This window comes from Chenopodium album, chromosome 10 (genome assembly GCF_948465745.1).
Source record: "Chenopodium album chromosome 10, dcCheAlbu1.1, whole genome shotgun sequence".
NCBI classification, from domain to species: domain Eukaryota; kingdom Viridiplantae; phylum Streptophyta; class Magnoliopsida; order Caryophyllales; family Amaranthaceae; genus Chenopodium; species Chenopodium album.
The window spans coordinates 37,015,126-37,041,238 of NC_137843.1; positions in this window are offsets into that span (position 1 = coordinate 37,015,126).

Below are 26,113 nucleotides of genomic sequence, written 5' to 3' on the forward strand. Positions count from 1 at the left end.
AAGTCAACGATCCTAGCAGGCAACAAAAACTTGAGCGCATGGAAGAAAGCCTTAGCAAAATTTCCAACGGCTACAAGTTTCAGGGAATTAGCTCACAAGGGGTCTTAGTTCTTCCGCAGAAGTTCAATGCCAATGACATCCCTAAGTTTAAGCCAACTAACAACCCTTATTTTCATTTAAGAGCTTTCGAGACTAAAATGAATATTAAGGCAATCGACAAAAAAAATTTCCCTTCATTGTTCTCACTATCTCTTGAAACCGTTTGCCAATAATGGTTAGACAAAGAGAAATTTTCTTCTTGGGAAACCATTACAAATGCTTTCAGTGATACGTACAAGTGCAACATTCAAGTTGAAACCGACCATAGAGGACTCGAAATGTTAAAACAAAAGGAAAACGAAGGATTCACTTCTTTCTTCAACAAGTGGAAGGAAACTTCTGCTAAGATGGTAGAGGATCCTACCGAAAAGGAGTCCGTGAGGATGTTCATCAAGAACCTCTAAGAGAAGTATTCAAAGCATTTGAAATACCAAAGCAACTTGAATACTTTCAAGGTCGTCTATGACATAGGTACCGATATTGAAGACGACCTTGCAAAACAAAAAGCTGCTAATAACAACAACACTGGTTGGAAAGGAAAGAAGAACGACAATCCTTCTGATGGGTGTCATTTATGGCACTCATTTAGCTTCTTTTAGGATGATTTTACATGACTTTTGTATTCCTTTTACTCCATTTTCTCTAGTTTTGCTTACATTTTCTTTACTTTGCTTTTTCCTTAGAAGTTTTCTTATTTTCTTGCTTTCCTAGTGTATTTTGCATTTTCTTCTTTACTTGCTTGATTTTCTTTGTTTATAGGAAGTTAGCGATGTTCGAGAGCCTCAAGTGTGTCTTTCTCGGAGTTTCAAGCCAATGGGATGTCCCGTTTCTCCATTTGAAACCCAAGAGAAAAGGAGTTCAAGAGCTTGTTCATCAAGATTGCGCCTTCATGCCGTGTGGGCATGAAGGAGTGGTGTCGAACCCACCAAGAGTGCTCAAACTTACTGCCTATAGCATCATGGCTCATCTGGAGCTCATGAGGACAAGCTCGGCCGCACTAGGGGGGATTTCCCTGCTCCAGCTGCGCGGGCGTGCGCGAGAGAGGAGCGGCCACGCACGACCATGGAGCGGCCGGCCTCCTTCTTCTCCCTGCTCCGTACCCTTTTTGTAGTGGCCGCGCATTCAAGTGAGGGGCCGCGCTCTTTGAGGTCCTTTTTGGACGTCTAACTAACTTCCTTATAGTTAGTTTTGCTATATATAGAATTTCCTTTATTTTTCTAGAGGAAGAACTAGAGAGAGAATTAGAATTGAATTAGTGGAGATTTAGATTTTGATTAGATTTTTAGAGAGAGAAACTCTTGATTTTGTGGTATTGTTCTTAGATTCTAGAGAGAGAAGCTTGGTATTTGATGATTGTGCTATTAAGATCTTCATTCCTCTTTGATATTGATCAAAGTTTTGTAAGAATTCTTTACCTTTCAATGCAATTTGAAGTTTTATTTTGTTATATTGTTGAATTTCTATTGTTTAGCTTGAATTTGATTGTTGAAGTTGAATTACAATGTTGATGATTAGATTGATGATTTCTTTTGTTATGCATTTCAATTTCACCATGATTAGTGAGTAGTTGATTTGCTAGGGAATGTGGTGAAGCATGTTTTGGTGATAATCTAATGCTAATTTTGGGCTTTTGATTGAAATGTTGATGTGATTAAATTGGTTAATGAGACTTGTGCATGTGCTTGGTTTGAAAAGGAGTAGCTAACCTTTAGGATCATGCTAGATTGCATAATAGCCTTCAATGACACGAACAATTGATTTGAGTGCTATTATTATCGTTTAATCTCAATTTGTGATTTTCCTATTGGAGTCATTTGTAGAGAAATCTAGCTTGACCCTAGGAAATAGCCTATTGAGCGACTTTGATTGCTTGTTCCTTTTTCCCTCGCATCGCTTTGTTAATTGAATCCACCCGAATTAGCAAGATTATTAGCAATGCATGTGGATCCTAAGTTCCCTAGTGTTTTGATATTGAATTTTATTTGATTTTGCTTAATTGATTTGATTTCCATTAGTGTAACCAACCCACTCTTTAGCCTTCGGAATAGCTTAGCATCGACTTTAGCACTCCCTCCTTCCCTTGGGATTCGACCTAGACTTACCCTATACCCCGGGTTGGTTTAGCTTTATAAATATTGTTTTGGCCGGGAAATCTAGTCCCCAACGACCTAGGTTTACCGCTTGTCACCTTCTTCTTCCAAGACCACCCACTCAAACAACGTTAGCTCCTTTAACTTGAATGAGGTCCTTGCCGTGAACAATCAAGGACAAAAGAAGACATTTAGGAAAAATTTTACACCTATTGGCATGAGTTATGACACAGCGTTCGATCGCCTTCACGCTAAAGGACTCATAACTCCTATTGGACCATTTAGAGATCCACCAACCGAAAGGAGGATGGCTAGTTGGAACCCCAATGCGCATTGCAACTATCACCAAGGCAAGGGCCATCTCACTGAGAATTGCTGGAAGTTGAAAGAAGCTATCCAAGATTTAATTGATAAAAACAAAATTCCATTACCTCCTGCTAGCAAGAAGCCAAGTATTAATAGTGCTCCACTTTCAGACGCCTTGGCGATTTCTGATGAGGAAGATAACCTTGATCCATCACTCCTTTTCAAACCGATTGAAGAAACTCATGCTATTAAAGAAGAGGAGGAAACCTTTTTCGATGCCATGGGTAATTTTCCCCAAACTTAAGAACTTCCCTCTAAGGAAGATGTATGCACTCTCATAAACACGATGAGGGAGGCAATGATTCTACTTCGTGATTCTATCAAGCAAGTCAAGTTGGCTGAAAATAAGTGTATCATTGAAGAGATGATGCCCACTAAAACTACTAAAAGGAAGCCATTTTCTTTCAACGTTGTCGAATCATCCAAAGGGAATAACAAAGTCTACACACCTATTGGGACTTCCTATGCAAACATGTTCAAAATGCTCTTCGAGAATGGAAAGATCAAACTTCTTGAGCCAAGACCATTTTAAACATTAAAAAGGACTGATAGATTTTACTATCCATACCATCAATCTGGAGGACATACTATAGAAAATTGCTTTAAATTCAAGGATCTCGTCCAAGGATTCATAGACAGTGGAAAGCTTGTCCGAACTAACCTAGAGAAGGATGTGAATATTAACGAAGTTTGGGAAAGCGACGATGAGGATGTCTACCTCAAACAGATGGAAGAAACCCCACTTTCCATAATCTATCTGGTCGACGACAGTTAGGATGAAGAAGATTCCCCCATAGATGTTCTCACAAGATCAGGAAGAATGCAACCTCCTATCATAAATCAACCTATCCCTACCACTCAATAAGTCCCTATACCACTTATTGAAGACAACGATGTTGTCAAACAATTGAAAAAGACTAAGGTAGTGATGAATGTATGGAAACTACTAGCGACGTTCCATGAGCATAGGCTCGCAGTAATGGAAGCTTTGGCTAAAGTAGGGATAGCTTCGGAAACCTCACCTGAGGGTTTAGCTAACTTCCTCACTAGTGATCTTCCTAGTCCCATCAACTTGATCACCTTTTATGACAGGGACTTACCTCCTGAAGGTGACAAGCATAAAAAGGCCTTGAACCTCACGGTCATTTGCAAAAAAATGAGCGTTCCAATGACTCTTGTAGATAATGGGTCGGCAATTAATATTTTCCCACTCCGAACTGCGAGAATGTTAGGAATAAAAGATGAGGATTTATGTCCATCAAAACAAGGCATAAGAGCTTACGATAACACTCATCGTCAAGCTCTTGGGACTATCACTATGAATGTCACGGCAGGAGTCATTGAACATGCTACTAATTTTCAAGTGGTAGATATTAAAGCTTCATTCAACCTATTGTTGGGACGCCCTTGGCTTTATAACCTTTAGGTCATCCCTTCATCGCTTCATCAACAAGTCAAGGTAGTTGGAGGAATTCCTGTCACAATCGATGCTTCCCCCATGAGAATCAAAGCAATAGATAAACCAATTATAAATGTGGAGCACAATGAAAACGACGAAGACTTATAAGGCTTTAATTCCAAAGGGGTCTCTTTAATTAAAGAAGATGAAAAGACCCCTCTTCACTACGACCTCCATTCAAATATGACAGTCAATGATATTCTTAGGAAACAAGGACACTTTCCTAGAATGACTCTAATGAAGAAGAAAGGAATAGCAAATCAAATGGGACTACCTGGCCTCCCTAAGTTAGAAACTTTTTGACTTGGTTTCGAACCAACTCTAGAAGATCTTAAGCGAGCCCAGTAAAAGTTCAATGCACGAAGAAATGCTCATACCCAGAAAAGGGCAATCCCAATGGATCACTACCCTCTCACCCTAAATGGACAATTCAAAAAAAGAGGGGGAAGATTGTCAAAGATGGAATAAGACAACCAGGGTTCGAAATATTCTTAGCTTGCAACTTCTTAGATGAGATCCCAAGTCCCATCCACAAGGAGCAAGCATCTCTATGCTTCGACTTCAATGTTATGGGACTCCTCTTTGGATATGAGAAAAATGAGCATAAGCGTGTCGACGACAACTCTGTGCTTATCCAAATGGTGTTGCAAAGAGAAAATTTTTGACCCTTCAAAGCTCATTACCCCGATAGAAGGACTAATTCAAGGATGTCGAAAGACCGTGAAGGTGACGACGCCAAGTGGAAAGAATCTCCATCACCAAAAGACAAAGACCAATGTTCGATGAGTCTGAGTCGTCTAAGTCCGAGTCTGAGTCTGAATTCGAGTCTTCTGTTATCGAGTCTTTTAAATCTCCCATAGTTGCATCCCCTTCTATTCCTCCTAGTTTAGAACCTACTCCTAGGATAGTTAGTAGTCAAGTCCCAATGGACGTGTCTCTTTTTGATGTAATGGTTTTTGAATTCAATAATATGTCTTCTTTCGCTTACTCCTCGTGTCATTCTCTTACCCAAGATGATGAGCATTGCTTTGCTAACAACGAAAATGACAAAGAAATAATTAAAGCAGTGGAAACATCTCAAAAGATTCAACTGTTAAAAGAGAAGCTAAAATTGGTTTAACACTTAATAAAGAAGAAAGAACCAATTTAATTGACCTATTAAAAGAATATATCGATGTTTTTGCCTGGTCATATGAAGATATGCCAGGAATAAATAGAGAAATTGCTCAACACACTATATCATTAATTCTAGGAATGAAACCTGTAAAACAAAAGTTACGTCGAATGAAACCCGACGTAGCTCTTAAAATAAAAGAAGAAGTTCAAAAACAAATTACTGCAGGTTTTATCAGAGTATCTTAGTATCCCGAATGGGTTTCTAATGTGGTATGTACCAGTTCCAAGGAAAGATGGTAGGGTAAGAATGTGTGTCGATTACAGAGATCTAAATAAGGCAAGTCCAAAAGACGACTTCCCTCTACCACACATCGATATTCTAGTAGATAATACGGCTAATCACGCGCTTCTCTCATTTATGGATGGGTACGTAGGTTATAACCAGATCCTCATGGCCAAAGAATACATAGAAAAGACTACCTTCATAACACCTTGGGGCACTTACTGTTACACACTGATGCCATTCGGGTTGAAAAACGCGAGTGCCACTTACCAAAGAGCAGCGACCGCCTTACTTCATGACATGATGCATAAAGAAGTTAAAGTATATGTAGACGATATGATTGTAAAATCAAAAGACCGTCCAGGACATCAAATATCCTTGAGAAAGTTCTTCGAAAGACTAAGGAAATACAACATGAGGCTAAACCCAGCCAAGTGTGCTTTCGAAGTTACCTCAGGATAACTTTTAGCGTATGTCATTAGCTCTAGAGGAATAGAGATAGATCCAACAAAGATCAAGGCAATCATGTCAATGCTGCCGCTTAAAACTGAGAGATAGATTTGAGGATTCATTGGTTGGTTACAATACATAAGTAGGTTCATATCCAAACTCACCACGATATGTGAACTAATACTCAAGAAGCTCAAAAAGAACGTACCAGTAATATGGGATAAAGAATGCCAAAAGGACTTTTATAAGATTAAAGCCTACCTTGCTAATCATCCTGTATTAGCACCTGCAATCCCAGAAATCCCTCTTTGTCTATACTTAACGGTAACTAAAGAAACAATGGGAGCCATGCTCTCACAAGAAGTAAAAGGTAAGGAAAACACCATCTACTACCTGTAAGGAGGGTGTGCCCATCGTAGGGGATCCTTCTCCTTTATGCCCATGGCCCTTTAAAAGCCTAGGACTTTACACTTATTAGGGTGTATAAGGATTTAAATTCCTGACTGTTTAGAGGGCCTTGAATTAGAGTTGATCCTATCATTATGCTTTTTTGTAAGAAACTAGTAAGGAGTCGCCAATGATGTAACACCCTAGAAATTCCTTTTTTTAAAAATACCTGTTTTGCTCTGTTTAAAACTCAAAATAGGAAAATCTAAGACATTTCCGCCACCGTGAAAACAGCTAAGGCAACTATCAAAGACACACAGCGGAAGACTACTTTTAAAAACATTCAAAACAATTCAACTTAAAAGGTTAACCAAACGAAAGTAAAGTCATACCAAAGTAAAACGAAGTCAACCTACAACTTGGAACCATTGTAGGCCCTTAACAAAACCAAACCAATTCAAAACCTTTGCGTTAGTCTCACCAACATAATATAATAAAATAATTAAAGCAATAAACATATCATAAACTTATGGAAACTAGCATGATTTGCTCTTCACTCATGCCTTTCATAAACATGCTTCATCACCTGAAAAAATTCTCTCTACTTGTTTCCATTACTCTCCATTAAAAATGGGTCATCATAGGGCCTAGGTAAAGAAAAGGCCAACAAACACACAAACACACAATCAGCAAAGCTGAGTACATAAGCATAATTAAACACACACTAACATGATTTCACCTATCAACACACAACTTACTTCGTAGCACCTGTTTACAAGCACACAACATACATCATGACTTCTCAATTAAGTACTAACTGATTTATTTAGCATTGATTACGCATCGAACGAGTTTCCCCCTAACCTGCCCCAATAAAGGGGTAGCTAACCATGCTAGTATAAAATAACCACTCGTAAGTGGCGGAATTCCTGCGCATAATAATAAAAGGAAAATACAGCGTCCTGTACTCCTAGTAGAAGTTATGGTTAAATATAAAATCCCATAACTCCCCCCATATGTTCATACTCAAGGTATATACGTTCCAAGAGTTTTGGTGCGTAATCTCTTTCACTTTACGTTATTTACATATTATTAGACTTGGTGATGACTCCCAAACCATAACACAATCAAACATTATAATTATTCAAATAATTAAACATACTAATTTAATTCTTGAATAATTAGTGACCATGTAATATGTAAATGTTGAACCCTTTTTAAATCTACCTCGGTGTCAAAGACACCTTAAACGCGTAATGTGCCACAATTCCTATCCCTCAGTGTTAGAAACATCTTAAGAGCACTAAGGCACCAATATATAATTTATTCCTCGTGTACATAGACACTTAAATAGCTCTTTTCTCATACTTATAGCATCAATAAAAACTATATGAACCATAATAAAATTCCTTTTTAATATTCCAAACCAAATTAAACATTTAGGCCCTGTTCACTTCACCTTAAAAAAATAATATTAAGTAAAAATAATTTCAGTTCAGTAAAAATAATTTCAGTTCAGTAAAATTCAGTTTTCTCAAAGAAGAATTACAATAGAAAATCAGTAAAAATAATTTCAGTTTAGCAAAAATAATTTTAGTTCAGTAAAATTAATTTAAGTTTAGTAAAAATAATTTAAGTTCAGCAAATATAATTTTGTTTCAGTAAAAATAATTTCAGTTCAGCAAAAATAAGGTGAAGTGAACGGGGCCTTAGTTTAATTAAACATGCTCTCTATCATGACTATAATAAAAGTGTGGTTCATATATAACATGCCAAAATAATTATTTCCATTCAATAATCCATTACAAATAATCCATACTTCATAATTCAATTACCAATATCAACCAAATAATAAATTCCAACCAAAAACTACCATGATATTATTTGGAATCAATTATTCAAAGTCTAGCATGTTCCTATATCACCAAATAAATACCATGTACGCGAACGCACCCTGAATACAATCTTAAAATCGCCACGACTAACAGAAATTACTCACTTTGAAGTCTCCTACAATCCAAAATCATAATATGGCATTAAAATCTACTCCACACAAATTTCCAGCAATATATACTCTTATTAAACCACTCATAATTTAATTAAAATGAGTTGAAAATTAATTTAAAACCTCTTACCTTAATCCCAATTAATGGGTAGTCAAAATTCCTTCAAGAAACTTAATTTTTAGCTTACTAACAAAATTTCCAGCAATATTAATTCATGAAAACTTGCTATAATTATACTTTAAAACCCTCAAATTAAAGGTTTAAACCACCCTAAATCATATTCCTTCAATAATCAATTATTTACAAATCTAGGGTTTCAAATTTGGGGATTTTTAATTAAAATTTAAATCTGAAAATTAATTTACACCATACTTAAAATCAATCATCATAAAATCATCACCAAACTCATAATCAATAATTAGATTTAGGATTAAAAAAAAGAAATTAAAAAAAAGAATAATTTTTTTTTTCAAAAGATGCGCCGGACAGCAGCCACGGCACCACAGCCACCCGCTGCCTTGCTGTTGATGGCTCCGCCGCTGCTGCTGGTGGTGGCCGGCGGCCCACCGGTGGTGTAGCGGTGGCCAGCGGTGGTGTGTGCAAAAAGGGGAAGGGTATTCTCCACTTTGGGCAAATTAACTTTGCCCAAGTGTTGAATATTTATACCCCTTTCTCTAGAAACCCTTCTTACCTAAAATTTCCTTTGCTATCTTTACTAATCCCTTTCCTAATAAAACTTAACTAAAATAAAACTTTCCTAGAATAAATCCCAACTTAATAAAATAATTAATTAAATAAAACTTTCCTTTTATAAATATTTCCAAACTTGTTTAAAATAAATAATTAAAATGCCATAAATAATTCATTAATAATTCATTTCAAATTATTTAAATACCTCACAAAATAATTATTTAAAATAAAATACGTATGAAAATATGGGGTATTACAAATGAGTTTTTAGAAAACTCATAAACCTCGTTCATGTCTTTCTCCCAAGTAGAGTTCAAGGGATATTTAGCACGAATCATAAGTACCCATACCCAAATTGGTCTACTTGTACTTCGGGAGCGAGGGTACTAAAATAACGTTCCCTCTAGGAGGGAATCGCTATTCTAGCCCTAGGCTCTACTAGCTCTTCCCTTTCACAATTTCAACACTAAACAATATATGCAACGTGGCTCCTAAAAACTAAGTTAGTTGATTTTATTTACAAGCATTAATCACGTAGGAATTACATTGCAAAATCGTTATTCTTATTTAATCAAATTGGTGAAAAGAGCAATAAATAAACAAGATTCGCCTTGACTTTGGTGATCAAACAACAATTAATTATTCAATTCCTAGTCTTTTATTAACGAGAGAATATTATGTGAAATTAATTAATTAAAAGTTTATTTTAGGTGATCAAACAACACTAATTAATGATTAAAGGTTGATTAAACAAGAAAAGAAAAGGTGATTGATCTAAGTTCTCGAAAATTTACCACTTTTCTTGCTTGATCTTCCTTTAGAACACTTATGGACTCCTTGTTTTAGAACCTCCACCGTAGTAACAAGTAATAAGAGGGGTGAGTGTTTAGGACAAGAGGGTTGATAGTACACAAGTTCACAAAGTTTCTGCCAGTATTTCAGGTTAATTTCTGTGTGTTTAAGCTGCGTATTAAGCCCCTATTTATAGGGAATGGGTGAGTTTAGGGTTTTGAGTGTTTTGCCGCAGCAGGTGTCGCGCGCATCTAAACGAGCAGTGCAACTGAATGTCTAGCGCGTGCCTGCTCAGAGCAAGTGATTTAGATGTGCTGCTATGGACAGCGCAACTGAATGTCTTGCGTGCGGTATTATGGTGAGATTTGATTTTATATTTTTATGATATTCTTAATGTTCCGCGAGCGCATCACAGAGGCTGCGCTGAGTGTCGCGCATAACCTTGTGAGTTGCGCACGCCAGACCAGCGCTACTCATTGAGATGCGAGCGAATTTTCCTGCGGCAATTTTAATTTTTAACCTAAGCACCTTTAAGTCCGTCAAAATTAGGTTTTAACTTCGGGTTTAAGCCTAATCATTGATCGGGCTTAGTTAATTAGACTATTATTCATTTTGTTTTGGGTCAGGCTAGTCGTTTTGCATTCTCGTGACTTAATCAGTTGTCCATAAGTATTCTTCACGTTGATCCAACACAAAGATGATTTTATTTATCGTCATAGCACTTTCGGTTGGGACAGGAGGCCAAAAGTAAATGCCTACAGTTAGCCCCTACTTTGATCGAGTCTAGAATAGATGAGGATCAAAGTAGCCAAGGAAATAAATTCGAGACTCATTCTGCGAAGTTGCCCAAGAATAGAGAATCTTTCAGTAGTGTTAAGGATGTCGAAACTATCCTTGATTCGCTAAGTGTTTGAGACAAGTAGCTATTAAGGATAGAAAAAGTACTTTCTAGTCTAAACGCGCTACAGAATCTAGATTGATCCTTTGAAAATGTAGAAAGCCATTACAAGTAAAGGTTGTCCTGGGTGATGTCATTTTATGAGAGGATATCGGTTTAAAAAGAGTAAAGAGGATGATATCCTCTCAATATGGCATCAATGATCTAAAGTCCCTCGATATGTCATTGAAACTTTAGTCCATGATTTTAACAAGTTAAATGATGATAAAAGAGAGGTGTTTCGGCGTTCGAAGCCTAACACGTGAATAGAGGTTTTGACACTCGCTTGCCAAAACGAAGTATTCGGGGACCACAAGATAAAAATACATGTTTCAAGACTAGAGGCACATATCCAAATCTAGTAAGAGAGAAGAAAATCGGAAACTCTCTCAACAATTTTGTCCACAAGATGAAAACACACATCTCAAGACTGGGGGCACATGTCTAAATAGGTGCGACTTCATCACGTCGCTCTATATACGGGGGGTGGACAGACACCTTTACTGTCTGGTAAGCCAGTAAGCTCACTAACTACCGTATTTACTTCCAATTGAGAATGTGTATTGTCCTCGATGGTTCAGCGCGCTAGTCGACTCGTAAAACTAACATCTAAAGATTGAAAAGAAATTCTACTATTTCGTTACGGGAGGTAGATCACGTTGTTGGGAAGAGGATGCAATTTGACGCAGCACCTATTCCATACAATTTCACGCTGTACGATACGCCACGCAATTTTACGCTTCACGATACGCCATTCTTTTTGCTATGGACGCCAAAAAAAACGAAAAGACCGTAACATTTCTAAAGTCAGTACAGTAAAATGACAAACCTGTCTATGGGAGCTTTTACGTAAAGCACCACTACGGAACGTTTTAAAACACGCTCACGAAAAACGTCCAAATCGTATGCTTAGGGCAGGCACAAAGCACGATGTGTATGCAGGATGATGCAAAAATCTAACAAAAAGAAGATAAACTACAAAATGAAAAGCAATTTAAAGGATTTCGATAATTTGCGTGCCATTATGTCTAACAATGAGCAAAACCATTAGAAAATAGATCGAAATCAAAATACCGGTCTTTTAAGTGACCAGTATCTACGCGCAACTCAGTGGGTCGTGCTGGCCAGGCGCGCGTATTGTTCTGAGTTGCGCTGGGATGTCACGCGCAACTGATTGAGTTGCACGCGACATTTAAATCAGTAAAAAGAAGATCGAAGAGTGCGATTTTGGTTCGCTCTCTCTCCTCTTCTTCTCTTTGCCATTTTCGACCTTTCTCTCCCTTCAAAGCTCGATTTCCGTTACTTTTTGTAGCTAAAGGAAGTATATCTCGTCCCCTATTCACATTTGCCAAAAATCTAATGTAAGTTTTTTATTGTTTTATTTCGTTTTTGGCTGAAATTGGGGAAAATCAAACCGAAGAACCCCAAATTTTGAATTTGGGGGTTTTTGATTCGGTTCATCATTCTTGAAATTGTTTGTTACATGTTGTTATTCTATGTTTAAGGAGTGTTTTGCAACAAAATTCATGAAAAATGGTTGAGCATGTCTTCGTTTGAGTGCGTTTTTGGCATTTTCTCCAAATTCTAGTTCGAATTTTTTGTTTTTGCTTACACTTTTGGTTATACTTGTTATTTTTGAAGTGAATTTTAGTATTAGACCTATAATTACTTTCATGAATCATATTTGGAAAATTTTGAATCCGAAAAATGGCACATGAATATACTTTATCTTTAGTATAAAACCTATAATTACTTTCATGAATACACTTTATCTTGTTTTTGCAATGTTCGAACCATAAAATTGTTTGGTAGATGATAATTATGTTTATATTGTTATTCATCTAAAAATAGTTTATTCTTTGAGATTCATAAAAATAATTTCTAGAATGCTTTAGTTGAAGCTGGTATAGGATGGCTTTGTGGGTGTTAAAAGTCGTCATTTACTGAGTTTAGCTGCAGGTATCGTAGCCCCCAAGTGTGGGTGCCATTTGATTTTTGTGTTTTGCCCTCTTGACAGTCGTTATGTTGCCGAAATAGATCTAGAACACGTATATTAATTCTGTAGGAGAGTAAACTAATAAAGAATTTTATCAAATATAGTATAGACTCCCCTCCTTTTGTCGATGTTGAGGAGGATCTAGGGGGACAGTTCTCCCTCGGAAGAGGGTGACACATCCTCGCGAGGAGGTTCGGGAGAGACGCGTCGGAGCTATCCGACGTTATCACGAGGATGTGGTTTGGGAGGCTCCTCCCAAGTGGGACCCTCAGGTCCTTAGATGGGACCCAGACCATCACGTTTCGATCCGGAGCTGGCGTGGCAGAGTGAGTTATTTTGCACCTCCATTTTTTTTATCATTTCTCTCTTTATTGAAAAGTCATAACCATATTTTCTTATATATTTTCTTTAGAACGAGCCTAGCATGCGTCTGTACGGCTTGGGTGACTTGAGAGGTCATTTCAAGAGTTTACCCGACGTGGTAAAGGAGGTGGTGGAGCTTTCGGGGATTAGCCCCTGGTTGGTGGCTCTTTGGGATTTATCGAGTCAGCCTGCGTTGTCATCTTTCCTTCGCGAGTTATTGGAGTTTTGGTGGGATTTCACTAACACATTCCACTTCCCGTGGGGAGATATAACGGTTACCCCTTACGACTTCTCTATGATTACGGGTTTTCCTTTTGGAGGTGAGCCCGTAGTTATTGAGAATGTGAAGGGGTCAGACGAGAGACTGCGTGACCTCGTGAGGGACCGTCTTGCGGCAGCACTTCACTTGTATGTGCAGTCTTGTCCGTACTCGGTTCTTGCCGACGAGCTGTTGGCTGACGAGGTTGATCGGCAATGTACTCCTGAGCAGCTGGCTCGGATATACATTTCCCACGTTCTCTTCGTCACTATCCTGAGTGATCGGCGAGAGCGTTTCGTCGTTGGGTTACTTATTTGCCTCAGCGATTTGGGGCAAGTAGGCAACTTGAGTTGGGCGGAGGTGTCGTATGCCCGTATGCTTACTACTATGGGCAAGGCGACCTGAGTGATGGATTCCGCGGCAGCTACTGAGGTGCCTCGGATCTCCATTTCATGGCATGGTCGTATCTTTGAGGTACGTGTTTATTTAACCTTTTATTTTTAATTATATTATTTTTTATTTACTATTATTTGGCTCTTTTGATCACGCCGAGTTTTTCTCAGGCTTGGGGGTACTCGTACCTGCCTTTCCTTAGCCCCAGGATACTCGGGGAGGCTCGTTTCCCTATCGGCCATCGCTTGGTCACGATAAAGAAAAAGCGAGCTACTACAACCGGCGACTTTCGCCAGAGGATTCTTTCGGCGACTCGTGCGTCAGTGAGTATGATTTTGACAACACACATTTTAATAGGTATTTTTTTCGAGTGACTTTCTCATGTGGTTGTGTTTTTTGTAGATCGATCTCCGTCCTTGGAGTTTGATCGTCGAGGTCCCTGAGGCTGTCCAGGTAGGTGCAGTTCGCTGACGTTTCCGAGCCCTTTATCAAGGACTTTCTGTGTTCCAGAGGACAGACGCTTGGTTTTTAGGCGAGCGTGTCCTCTAGCAGTTTTCGTCCGAGGAGCCTTTGATTCCTGCGGACCCTCCGATTCGGATGCTGCGTCTGGATCTGCTGTCTACCAAGGATCGAGCTCAGGCGATCCTTGGTTATCCAGCAGAGCAGCTGGTGCTGCCGGATGTATCTTACTCGGCGTTCGTTGCATCCAAGTTGACTCCTTTTCCAGCTTTCGTTCCGATTAGCATTTTTTCTTTTCTCTTTATTATTATTATTATTTTTGCTTCTCGAAACTTGACTTCTTTTACTTTTGTATGTTTTTAGGGAGTCGAGCTGGGTGTTTTAGGGAGTCGAGCTGGGTGTTTAGGTGCCTCATACGGTGGAGGTGACGTATACCGATGCTTTTGGGTCAGTAATTCGTGAGACGCTTCCGGCGGCGGAAAATGAGGACATACCGTTCGTACTAGAGACGGTTGAGTCGGTATGTTTATTTTGTACATCTATATCTTTTCTTTTTCATATATCATATACATTTTTTATAACTGTCCTTTGTTATTTTTTTTTTTTGGAACAGGTTTCGCGGGAGACCGTGAATATGGTGAGGACTATGCGTGCTTTCCGAGCTGCTTATCGGAGAGCCCTCGTGGATTTGTCATGCCGTGATCATCGGATGATCGAGGTAAGTCTTGTTTATTTTCTTATCAAAGTTATTACACATACGTGTATTAATCTTCATTTTGGGTTTTGCAGGATGTACAGCAGTCTTCTGGGAGCCGCCGAGCATCTTGACTCCCTTTTTTACTATCTCTCTTTTTTTATAATTATTTTTTTTTTTTGCCTTATGGAAAATGTATATGTACATTGTTATTTTTTTATTGTTGTACATATGACACATTTTTTGTATATATCATACCTTGTTTTTTCATTTCCATAAGTGTTTAAAAGCGAAAAATATTTCCGAGGGAAGGAAAGGGTTGCCGACTTACCCCCCTCGAAAAAATAATGAAACTAGAAAAATAAAAGAAAACAAAGAGAAAAGGGAGAAAAAAAAGAACTCAAAAGGAAATAAAAGAAAAGGAAAGAATAATAAAAAAAAGAAGTTAGGAAAAGGAAAAAAAGAAAAGAAAAATAAAAAAGAAAAAAGAAAGGAAACAACAATAACAAAGGCAGGTGTATGGATTAGTCATAAGATTTCGTTGATAATCCATTATTGGGTAGTCCAAAATATGGAAATACCCAACAATCATGTCGCGACAGAATAGGGCGCGCGCAACTGTATGAGTTATGCGTAGCTGTCGCGCGCATGTAAATCGGTTGCTCGTGGATGAGGCGCGCAACTCATGAGATGCGCGCACCACCTGCGTGTGAACTTTCCTTGGTGCGAAAATTACCGAAAAATTTCCCCGTTTAGGTCTATTTAAACGTGGATTCGTGTAGGCTTTTGATCATCTCACATTCATTCGTTAATAAAAAGAAACATCAAATCGCTCTCTTTTTTCTTGTTCTCTCTCTTTTTTTTCAAACAATGGTGAAAACTTTTGAGCAACGCTTGAAACAATGGGTCACTTCCCTTTCTAATGAGGACAAAATATACCATCTTGATGTTAGGTTTTGGAAAGTCCGACTTTCCACGCAACAAAACTCGACCCCAAGACCCGCTCACAATTAATATAACTAAAAGACATAAATAACAAGATAGAGTGAAAAGACCATCTTACCCTTGATGCGTGCTTCGCTCGTATGACAAGCTCTTACTTTGAAAGCCAAGGGTCTCAAGCGTGTAGACCTCCAACGATAGTCCATCCGCAACCACGACCCCAACGGTCTCTAACTTGAAGTTTAGCCGAGTTCGGACAAAAAACAACTACTCGAATTTTATATGAACTTAAAGGTTTACTCACACTTATGGAGATGCCTTTTGGAGTTCCAACTCAAGTGAAATTCTCCAATTCCCAACGTGGGTATTTATAGAGAATTTCATATGAGGACTCAACTCTCCCATCAATGTGGGAGAGCTGGTAAAAATCAATTTTTCATTTTATTTTTAAATCAAAAACAAAAGAAAATCTCAAAGCAATAATTAATCAACAAGTGTCACAAGGAGGGAGAAGGTAGGTGAGGACCATAAAGGGAAGGATGGGACCAAATCTTGATCCCCAAGCTTCCCTCAAGTTGCCACTCATATCTTTCTCGGCTCCAATGAGCTGCCGCCACATGGCAGGCCTTGCCTTGGGTGCTAAGGCTGCCTTGCTAGTGCTTGGTGCCCTCGGTTGGGCCTGCTACTGCGCGCCATTGTTTCGACCTCGCCCAGCACCCCGCACATGCTTGCGGGCTGCTAGCCGAGGCCCTTGTGCGCCCATTACTAGCAGTGCTAGCACGCTGCTAGCTTGCTAACCTGCTGATGGCACGCTGCGCGCATGCTAGTATTGCTTGCTAGCCATGTGCTAGCAATGATGCTAGCATTGCTAGCACTGGTGTGCTAGCACACTGCGCCACGCACTAGCCAGCGCTGCTAGCAGCCTAGGCTCGGTGCGGCGCGCAGCTAGCCACTATGCTATCCCAAGTGCCCCTGGCACTCGATTTTCTTGGGGGCATTCCGATGCTAGGGTATTTTGGTAATTTGTTGATTAATTGATTAATTTTTACCGTCTCGTCTTTTATTCATTCGACTCGACTTGCGATGCTCGGTCTCAACGCTCCGAGCTCAATTTCCGATGTCAATGTTCATAAAATTCAAGCGACTCATTAATTCCTTCCGAAATAATTTGTCGTGTCGGATCGTTAGTTGCTTGGGTGTGACCCGAAGGGTTTAGTCAAGATTAAGCTATAATATTAATTATAGATTAATATTACTAATCGGAAGCGGCCTCTAACTAGGCATTCCGATCACTTGACCTCACTAAATGATTAGATTTCTAATATTTCTGAACCCTTTATCGGAATAATACACTTGTTCGAAGGACACCATTGCTATCAATCTCCCACTTGTCCTTCCGAACAAGTGCGCTTTTTGTGTATAGCCTATTTCTCATGTCACTTAATGTCTCTTCATGAACTATAAGGTAAGATTATTCGTCATCCTTATTAGGCCCAAAATTGTTTCTCGAAATCCAATTTCGACTGTCAATAAGCAGTCGATTTCTTAAAATCCATCTGAGCACGGCCATGCATTTTTACAATCTCGCTCTTCGAGAGGCCTTGTAAACAACAAAGACATGTTCCCTATGGTTAATAGGTGGACATTCTTAGTCTTGTACTGTCAGCTTCTCTTACTAAGAGAACCTAGCCGCCCGAGTGTTGCCGTTATAATCCCCATGTACGGAAGACATTTGACGAACATCAAAGCGGACTAGTACTCTAACAAGAGAACTCGCAATACTCATGGTCGAGGAAAGAGGTTCCGATAGCAATAATGAGAGGTATACTTATGACGATTTTTAAATCTCTTAAATTATTCTCATAGGTCAATCCAGTGTGGTTCTAAACCAATACTTGTGCAAATGATTTATGACAATCATGTCCTTGTAGCACAAGAAACGGTGTTATAAATCAAACTACACACTATTCTCAAGTGGTCATTAATCGTCCATCATTTAAATGACCTCGATAAGGGATAATTTTCGATTATAATATTCAATGTTCACTTAATAGGTGTTTCTTTATCCAAGAGTGGTCTTGATACCCTATTTTGAATATTCTCAAAATCAAATGGACTCAATATTTTATGCTAAACCACAATTAAATAGAAATGGAGTGATAAAATTGCATGAAATTAAATTACTCCAAACTTGAATGGTTCATCGTAGTGTCTTACATTAAAATGTTCAAACATAATTAAAATACTAAATAAGGAAATCAAAGCCAATCCCCAACGTGCCTGATTCCCATTGCCTTAACGTGCTTATTGTGCTTCACTTGAGGCAGAGGTTTAGTAAGTGGATCGGCTACATTGTCGTCCGTTCCAACTTTGCAAATTTTGATTTCACCCTCTGACTTCCATTCCCTTATCATGTGAAATCGTCGCTTGACATGTTTGACCTTTTGATGTTCCCTTGGCTCTCTGGCCTGAGCAATAGCTCCATTATTGTCACAATAGAGGGCTATTGGACCCTTGATGGAGGGTACAACATTAAGTTCACCAATGAACTTACGAATCCAAACTGCCCCTTAGCCGCTTCAGTAGCTGCCAAGTATTCGGCTTCAGTTGTGCTCTGCTTTGCACTCTTCCAACTAAACGCCCCTCCATTTAGACTGAACACGTATCCAGATTACTATTTGAAATCGTCTCTGTCTGTTTGGAAGCTTGCATCGGTGTAACCTTCAATAACTTATTCATCTGAGGCGACATATATGATCGCGGGTAGAGTAGGTCGTTGGGACTACTAACCCTAACCAAATTAGAAATTTATAATACCTAAACATACACTAAACTAGTTAGTGGCAAGTAAAGGGTCGAACCACGAAGACTAAGTGTATCAATCTATGCTAATTAGACTACTAGGATGATCGAGATATAGAGAGAGATTCAACTAAACACTATTTAAAGCAAACAACTAAAACTAGGGAAAGTGGAATCCAATTACATTAATGAATTCAAAACAACATTGCAATTAGATGAAAATGACCTCAATTAGGAACAATCAACACACTCAAATCACTCTCGCGCAATTAAGCGTGCTAATTATCCTACTAAACTAATTCTCTCTCGTGCAACTAGCCTAGTATAGGTATGGAAGAAATTAGACTCTCAAACAACTCACTTTCGCACAATTGATTGAAAGCACAATTAAGAACATAGAATCAATTAGCTAAAAAGATTCTAATCCATATAAGCATCATCCATACACAATAATCAAGAACCAATTGCATACAAATCACAATAAATCATTCAATTTATCAACATAAGCTTCATGCAATCCCTTAGAATGAAATCTAAACTAACATGATAAAAAGAACATGAAAAGCAAGGTAAAACTAGAATTAAAGTTAAAATCAAACTATTAAACTAATTAACAACACTAATCAACAAGGAAATAAACATAAACAAGAATTAAAGGAAATCAATAAACATGAGAGAAGGTTAGGAAGACTCATTGAATATATGAGAAGAAAATCCACAACTTGCTTCTTCAACCTCTCAAATCTCCATGAAAAATCCAAACTTTCTCTCTCTAAAACTGCTCCTAAACTAGAGAGAGAGACTCCTAATCTAACCCTAAGAGAGAGAAAATAAAAGGAACTAAACTAATCTAATCTAGGGTGAATTAAAGTTGATTAAAAGTTGATAGAGAAAATAACCCCAAAAGGGGTATTTATATACAAGCTAATAATAAAATAAAAATAAAGAGAAGAAAAGAATAGAAATAAAAGAAATACAAAATATAAAAGAAAAGGAAATAAAAAATAAAATAAAATAAAAGTAAAAGAAAATAAAATAAAAAGGAAAACAAAATCAAAACCCACAAAAATCCCACAGACTCCATTTCTTCTTCTCGTGGCTGCTCTGATCTTCCATCAACACCGTCACACGCATCATCACCGTCATCGCAATCATCAGCAATCAAATCACAATCTCAGTCGTTGGATCTCCAAGCCCTTAAGGATTCACGAGAAAAGCACGTGATTTTTAATGACCCATCGGAGCGTCCGCCCACACCATTCGGAGCGGCCTATCACGTGCTGACTCTTACCCCAAGTCTCTTGCACGCGTCCTACTAGAATTACCCCTGCAACTCTAGTCAAGGATCCCCAAAGTGCCTTATCTATGCTAAGTACGATGCTACAAGTTAAGTGAGAAAGCTAGGAAAATGGCTAAGTGAGCAAGTAAGTAAGTGAAATAAGAGAGATTGCTTTAAGAATGCTTTGTATTGCTTGAGAGAAGTTTACAAGTGTCTAAGTTATTTACAAAATGAGGGGAAGGTCCCTATTTATAGGCCTCCCAAGTTCTTAGAGGTTTCTACTCTAGAAAATTCTAACCTCCTTAAATGGAGGGTCCTAGAAGCTTACTTTTCTAGAGCCTTCTATACATTTCTGAGTTCCTACTCATATGTACATAATTTCGGAGTATTCTATACTACTCTAGGCCTACAAGAATGTACAAGAGCTTCCTAGAAAGTCCTAGAAGCTTCCGGACGCATCCCGAGTCCCCTAGCACGTTTTGGAAGGTTCCGGACTTCTCCTCAAAATTCCGGCTGCACCATTGTGTTTATTGGGTCCAAAAACAGTGGACCCCAAAGTTTGGGCTCATTTGGGTTTTGTTTGGTCGCCCAAATGACCCATTATTGTGTTACTGTCAATTGGGTGTTCACTAGGAAAACAACCCCAAATCAAAATAAAGCTCTTTAGGGGAAAGGTGCTTCCTGGCACCCATGGGCATCTCCCTTGGCCCGTATTGTTGCCTAGTTCTCAATTGACACTTGTTGCTGCCTTAGTGGGTGTGGGACTTGAGTCGTGACATGCTCCCCCACCCAAGTCTTGACGACCCCGTCAAGGCCGTCCCTCGAACTCTGCGATCTTGCCCTTGAACTGCCATAGATCTTCCTCTTTTTCCCATGATGCCTCACTATCTGGAAGACCCTTCCAACGGACAAGATACTCATTATAGCTTGGTACGTCCCTTCTTCGTATGACCCTTTTTGCCTCGATCACCTCGATGTCTCGGTCAAAAGAAGTCACGACCGCCGTGGGCGCTCGTTGTGACTCGCCCCTTTTTGGATCCTCGTTGTCATCATGGTAGGGCTTGAGTAGGCTAACATGAAACATCGGTGTATCTTGAGCTTGGGCAGTAACTCAAGCTTATAGCTAACCTTCCCGACCTTCCTTATGACCGGGAATGGACCCTCGTACTTCCGCACAAGGCCTTTATGCACCTTGCGGAAGACCTTGAACTGTTGGGGTAGCAATTTCACCATGACCAAGTCACCAACTTGGAACTCAAGGGGTCTTCTATACTTGTCGGCCCATTTCTTCATCTTCTTTGCCGCCTTGTCCAAGTAGGCCCTCGAGATATCGAGCTGCTCATGCCACCCTTTAGCAAGTCTATATGCAGCGGGGCTACCTCCCGTGTAGCCTAATGCAACCCCTTGTGGAGTCAAGGGTTGTTGGCCCATGACTAACTCAAATGGACTCTTTCCGGTTGCCTCGGAACGCTTCAAATTGAAAGAGAATTGGGCAACATCCATCAACTTGGCCCAATCTCGCTGATTGGCACTAACAAAGTGCCTTAGATAGAGTTCTAGCAAGGCATTCACCCTCTCCGTTTGCCCATTAGTTTGTGGGTGAAAGCTTGTAGAGAAGTGCAACCCAGACCCAAGGAGTTTGAATAGCTCCGTCCAAAACTTTGTCGTGAACCTTGGATCTCGGTCACTGATTATGCTCTTTGGCAAGCCCCAATATTTGACGACATGCTTGAAGAAGAGCTTGGCGGCTTGCTCGGCTGTACAATCCTTTGGTGCCGGTATGAATGTCCCATATTTAGAGAAGCGGTCTACTACCACCATGATAGACCCGCATCCCTCGGACTTGGTCAGAGCTGAGATGAAATCCATAGAGACGCTCTCCCAAGGATGCTCCGGAATAGGCAATGGTTCAAGTAACCTAGCCGGCACCCGTTGCTCAATCTTGTCTTGTTGGCACACAAGACAAGTCTTCACGTAGGCCTCCACATCGTCCCGCATGTGAGGCCAATAATAAGTGTCGTCCAAGAGTGCCAAAGTTCATTGAATACCTGGGTGTCCAGCCCACATTGAATCATGGCACTCTTTCAGAATGTCCCGCCTAAGATTATCCCACTTAGGCACAAACACCCGACGCCCGGTGGTGTAGAGGATCCCATCCTCTACCCAGAATTTCCGAGTCTTCCCCTCTTTGGCCAACTCCATTAATCCTCTGGCCATGGGGTCATGGGGAAGGCCATCCTTGATCCGATCAAGGATGGAGCTTGTGATGCTGCTAATAGCAGCAAGCATGGCCTTCCGGCTTAGAGCATCGGCAACGAAATTAACCTTGCCTGGCTTGTATTCCATGACATAGTCATAGTCCGCCAAGAAATCTTGCCAACGAGCTTGCTTGGGACTGATCTTCTTTTGATTTTGGAAGTAGCTTGTAGCAACGTTGTCGGTATAGATGATGAACCGACTCCCAAGCAAGTAGTGCCTCCAAATGCGCAGGCAATGAATGATAGCCGTCATTTCCTTTTCATGCACAGGATACCTTTTCTCGGTATCACTTAGCTTGCGCGACTCGTAGGCGATCGGATGCCCTTCTTGCGTTAGCACTCCTCCAATGGAAAAGTCTGAAGCATCCGTATGAAGCTCGAATGGCTTGTTGTAGTCGGGCAACGCTAGTACGAGCTCATTGGTGACCGCCTTCTTTAAATCAACAAAGGCCCTTTGGCACTTCTCACTCCAACACCATTGCACCTTCTTCTTTAGCAAGTCCGTCAATGGTGCTGCCCGAGCTGAGTAGCTTTTGATGAATCACCGATAATAATTTGCTAGCCCAAGGAAGGAGCGTAACTCCGAGACATTCTTGGGCTCCTCCCATTCATTGATGGAGCACACCTTGTCATGCTCCATCATAATCTTTCCAGCCTTAATGCGGTGCCCCAAGAAAGACACCTCATCTTGAGCGAACGAGCATTTCTCCTGTTTTACATACAACTCGTTCTCTCGTAGCACCTGGAATACCTGCCTCAAATGCTCCAAGTGACTCGTTAGGTCGTCGCTATACACGACGATATCGTCGAGATAGACGACGACAAATTTGTCAAGGAATGGCTGAAATATTTATTTCATCAAAGTGCAAAATGTAGCCGGGGCATTAGTGAGGCCGAATGGCATCACCAAGAACTCGAAAGACCCATAGCGAGTAACGCATGTCGTCTTAGGCTCATCGCCTTTGGCGATGCGTACTTGCCAGTACCCCGACCTGAGATTAAGTTTAGAAAAGTACCTGGCTTTTCCTAGACGATCAAAGAGATCGGCGACCAACGGGATTGGATACTTGTTCTACACAGTGATCTTGTTCAATGCCCGATAGTCGATACACATTCGCAAGCTCCCATCATGCTTGTGTTGGAATAGCACAGGTGCTCCATATGGCGCCTTGGATGGCCTGATAAATCCCGCCTCCAGTAGCTCCTTGAGTTGCTTCCTTAGTTCCTCCAGCTCCGGTGGGGCCATCCGGTATAGTGCCATGGCTGGTGGCCTTGCCCCAGGCTCCAGCCCAATCTGATGGTCGACTTCCCTTCTAGGGGGAAGCCTCTTAGGTAGTTCCGGAGGCATCACATCCTTAAATTCTTCTAACACTCCGGATACTTCGGATGGAACCTCACCCCCATGAGGCTCCTCTTCTTTGAGTGTAGCCAAGAATGTCAGTTGTCCCTTCTTGACACCGTTCTTCAGTTGCATTGTCAAGATTGCCTTGGCTTCCACCTCTTATCGAGTGACTGGGATGGACCACTCCCGTTGATCTTTTGCAATAGTCATCGTTCCATCCCTCCCGAATGCAAATGGCCTTACCGTGTCAAAGAATTGAAGTCCCAACACTAATGAGTAATCGTCCATGTCTATTACGGTAAGATCGATGGTACCCTCCCATTCTCCTAAACGAATGGGTACCTTACTTGCTACACCATGGATTGGGGTTGGCTTTGAGTTCACCGTCTTCAAGGTCCCGACCTTCTTGACGAACTTGACCCCCAACCTTGTATTCTCTTGTAGAGCAATAAAATTGTTTGTTGCACCCGTATCAATGAGTGCCTTGGAGGCCTGTCCATTCACCTTGGCCTCTACAAACATAAGACATGGTTTCGTTCGGGGCAGAACACTTACCTTGGCTAAGCTTTCACTTGGTGTGACCTTCGTAGCCTTCGCGCTGCACAAGCGCATAGTCCCCATATGTGCCTCGTCCCTTGACGATTCCCCGGACGAACCAGCGATCAAAGCGTTGAGCTTTTGTCGCTGTGGGCACTCCCTGGCCCAGTGCGGCCCTCCGCACAAGAAGCAGCCCTGTTTGGCTTTGCCATCCGAGGACTTGTCTTTCTCCTTCGCCTTGTCCCGTTTCTCGGATGACTTTCCTCCACTGTGGCTGCGATCGGTGGGTTTGGCTTCCCCACCTTTTCCCTTGCCACCGCTACTAGACTTGCTGCTTCGGTCCCTCTTCGTGTCTTGTTTATACTCGAACAAGGATTCCGCCACAACAATAGCGTCCGAGAAAGTCTAAACGTTCCGACGCTTCAGCTCTTGTTCCGCCCATCTTTGTAGCCTATCCATAAAGTAAAGAAGCTGGGTCTTCTCCGGCATCTCCGTCACTTCTAGCATGAGTGAAGTATACTGCTTGACATACTCCTTGATTGACCCCGTATGCTTCAGCCCACGTAGCTTCTTCATAGCAATCTCCTCCGCATTTTCCGAATAGAATTGCTTTTTGAAGTCGGTCTTGAACTCGTCCCAAGTGTTGAGTGAGACAAGCCCCTTCTTGATGTCGGACTCCCGTTGCCTCCACCGTAGGATGGCATCATCAGCCAAATACATTGTAGCGGTGTTGATCTTCGTAGCATCTTCTTTAAGATGTATGGCATCGAAGTACTTCTCGATGCTCCATAGGAAGTTTTCCGACTCCCTAGCATCCCTCTTTCCTTGGTACTTCGGTGGTTCGGGCACCTTAATCTTAGGTCCCTCCCGAACCGTGGTACCCCCGGCCATGGCCGACTTACATAGCACTACGTCGGCTTGTAGGGACTCGATCTTTTACTTCATGGAGCCCAGCTCCTTCATAAGGGTGTCCTTGAGTTGAGCCATTTCTAGCCGAAGAGCATCGGCCATTTGATTGACTAGGAGCTGCGTCCCGTCCTTCACTTCTGCCGTATCTGACTCCAACTCTTGGACTCGTGTTTCAAGTCCCTCGACGACCTCCTCGACGCCATCAACTCTTCCCGGGAGTTCACTAACGCTGTCAGCCAATTGCCGTAGGCCATCATGGTGATCAGCGATAGAGATCTCCAAGGAAGCTACCTTTTCTTCAAGCAATGAAGTGCGACTTACCTTCTTGCTTGTTTGTGGTTCCTCTACGGTTGAGCCAAGCGTTTGCTTCTGTTGAGCCATCGTCACCTCCGCACTTAACCTCGTATCGCAACAAAGCTTCACTCCGCAACAGACCATCCCCTACAATCAGCGTTGCTCTGATACCACGTGTCACGTGCTGACTCTTACCCCAAGTCTCTTGCACGCGTCCTACTAGAATTACCCCTGCAACTCTAGTCAAGGATCCCCAAAGTGCCTTATCTATGCTAAGTACGATGCTACAAGTTAAGTGAGAAAGCTAGGAAAATGGCTAAGTGAGCAAGTAAGTAAGTAAAATAAGAGAGATTGCTTTAAGAATGCTTTGTATTGCTTGAGAGAAGTTTACAAGTGTCTAAGTTATTTACAAAATGAGGGGAAGGTCCCTATTTATAGGCCTCCCAAGTTCTTAGAGGTTTCTACTCTAGAAAATTCTAACCTCCTTAAATGGAGGGTCCTAGAAGCTTACTTTTCTAGAGCCTTCTATACATTTCTGAGTTCCTACTCATATGTACATAATTTCAGAGTATTCTATACTACTCTAGGCCTACAAGAATGTACAAGAGCTTCCTAGAAAGTCCTAGAAGCTTTCGGACGCATCCCGAGTCCCCTAGCACGTTCTGGAAGGTTCCGGACTTCTCCTCAAAATTCTGGCTGCACCATTGTGTTTATTAGGTCCAAAAACAGTGGAACCCAAAGTTTGGGCTCATTTGGGTTTCGTTTGGTCGCCCAAATGACCCATTATTGTGTTACTGTCAATTGGGTGTTCACTAGGAAAACAACCCCAAATCAAAATAAAGCTCTTTAGGGGAAATGTTCTTCCTGGCACCCATGGGCATCTTCCTTGGCCCGTATTGTTGCCTAGTGCC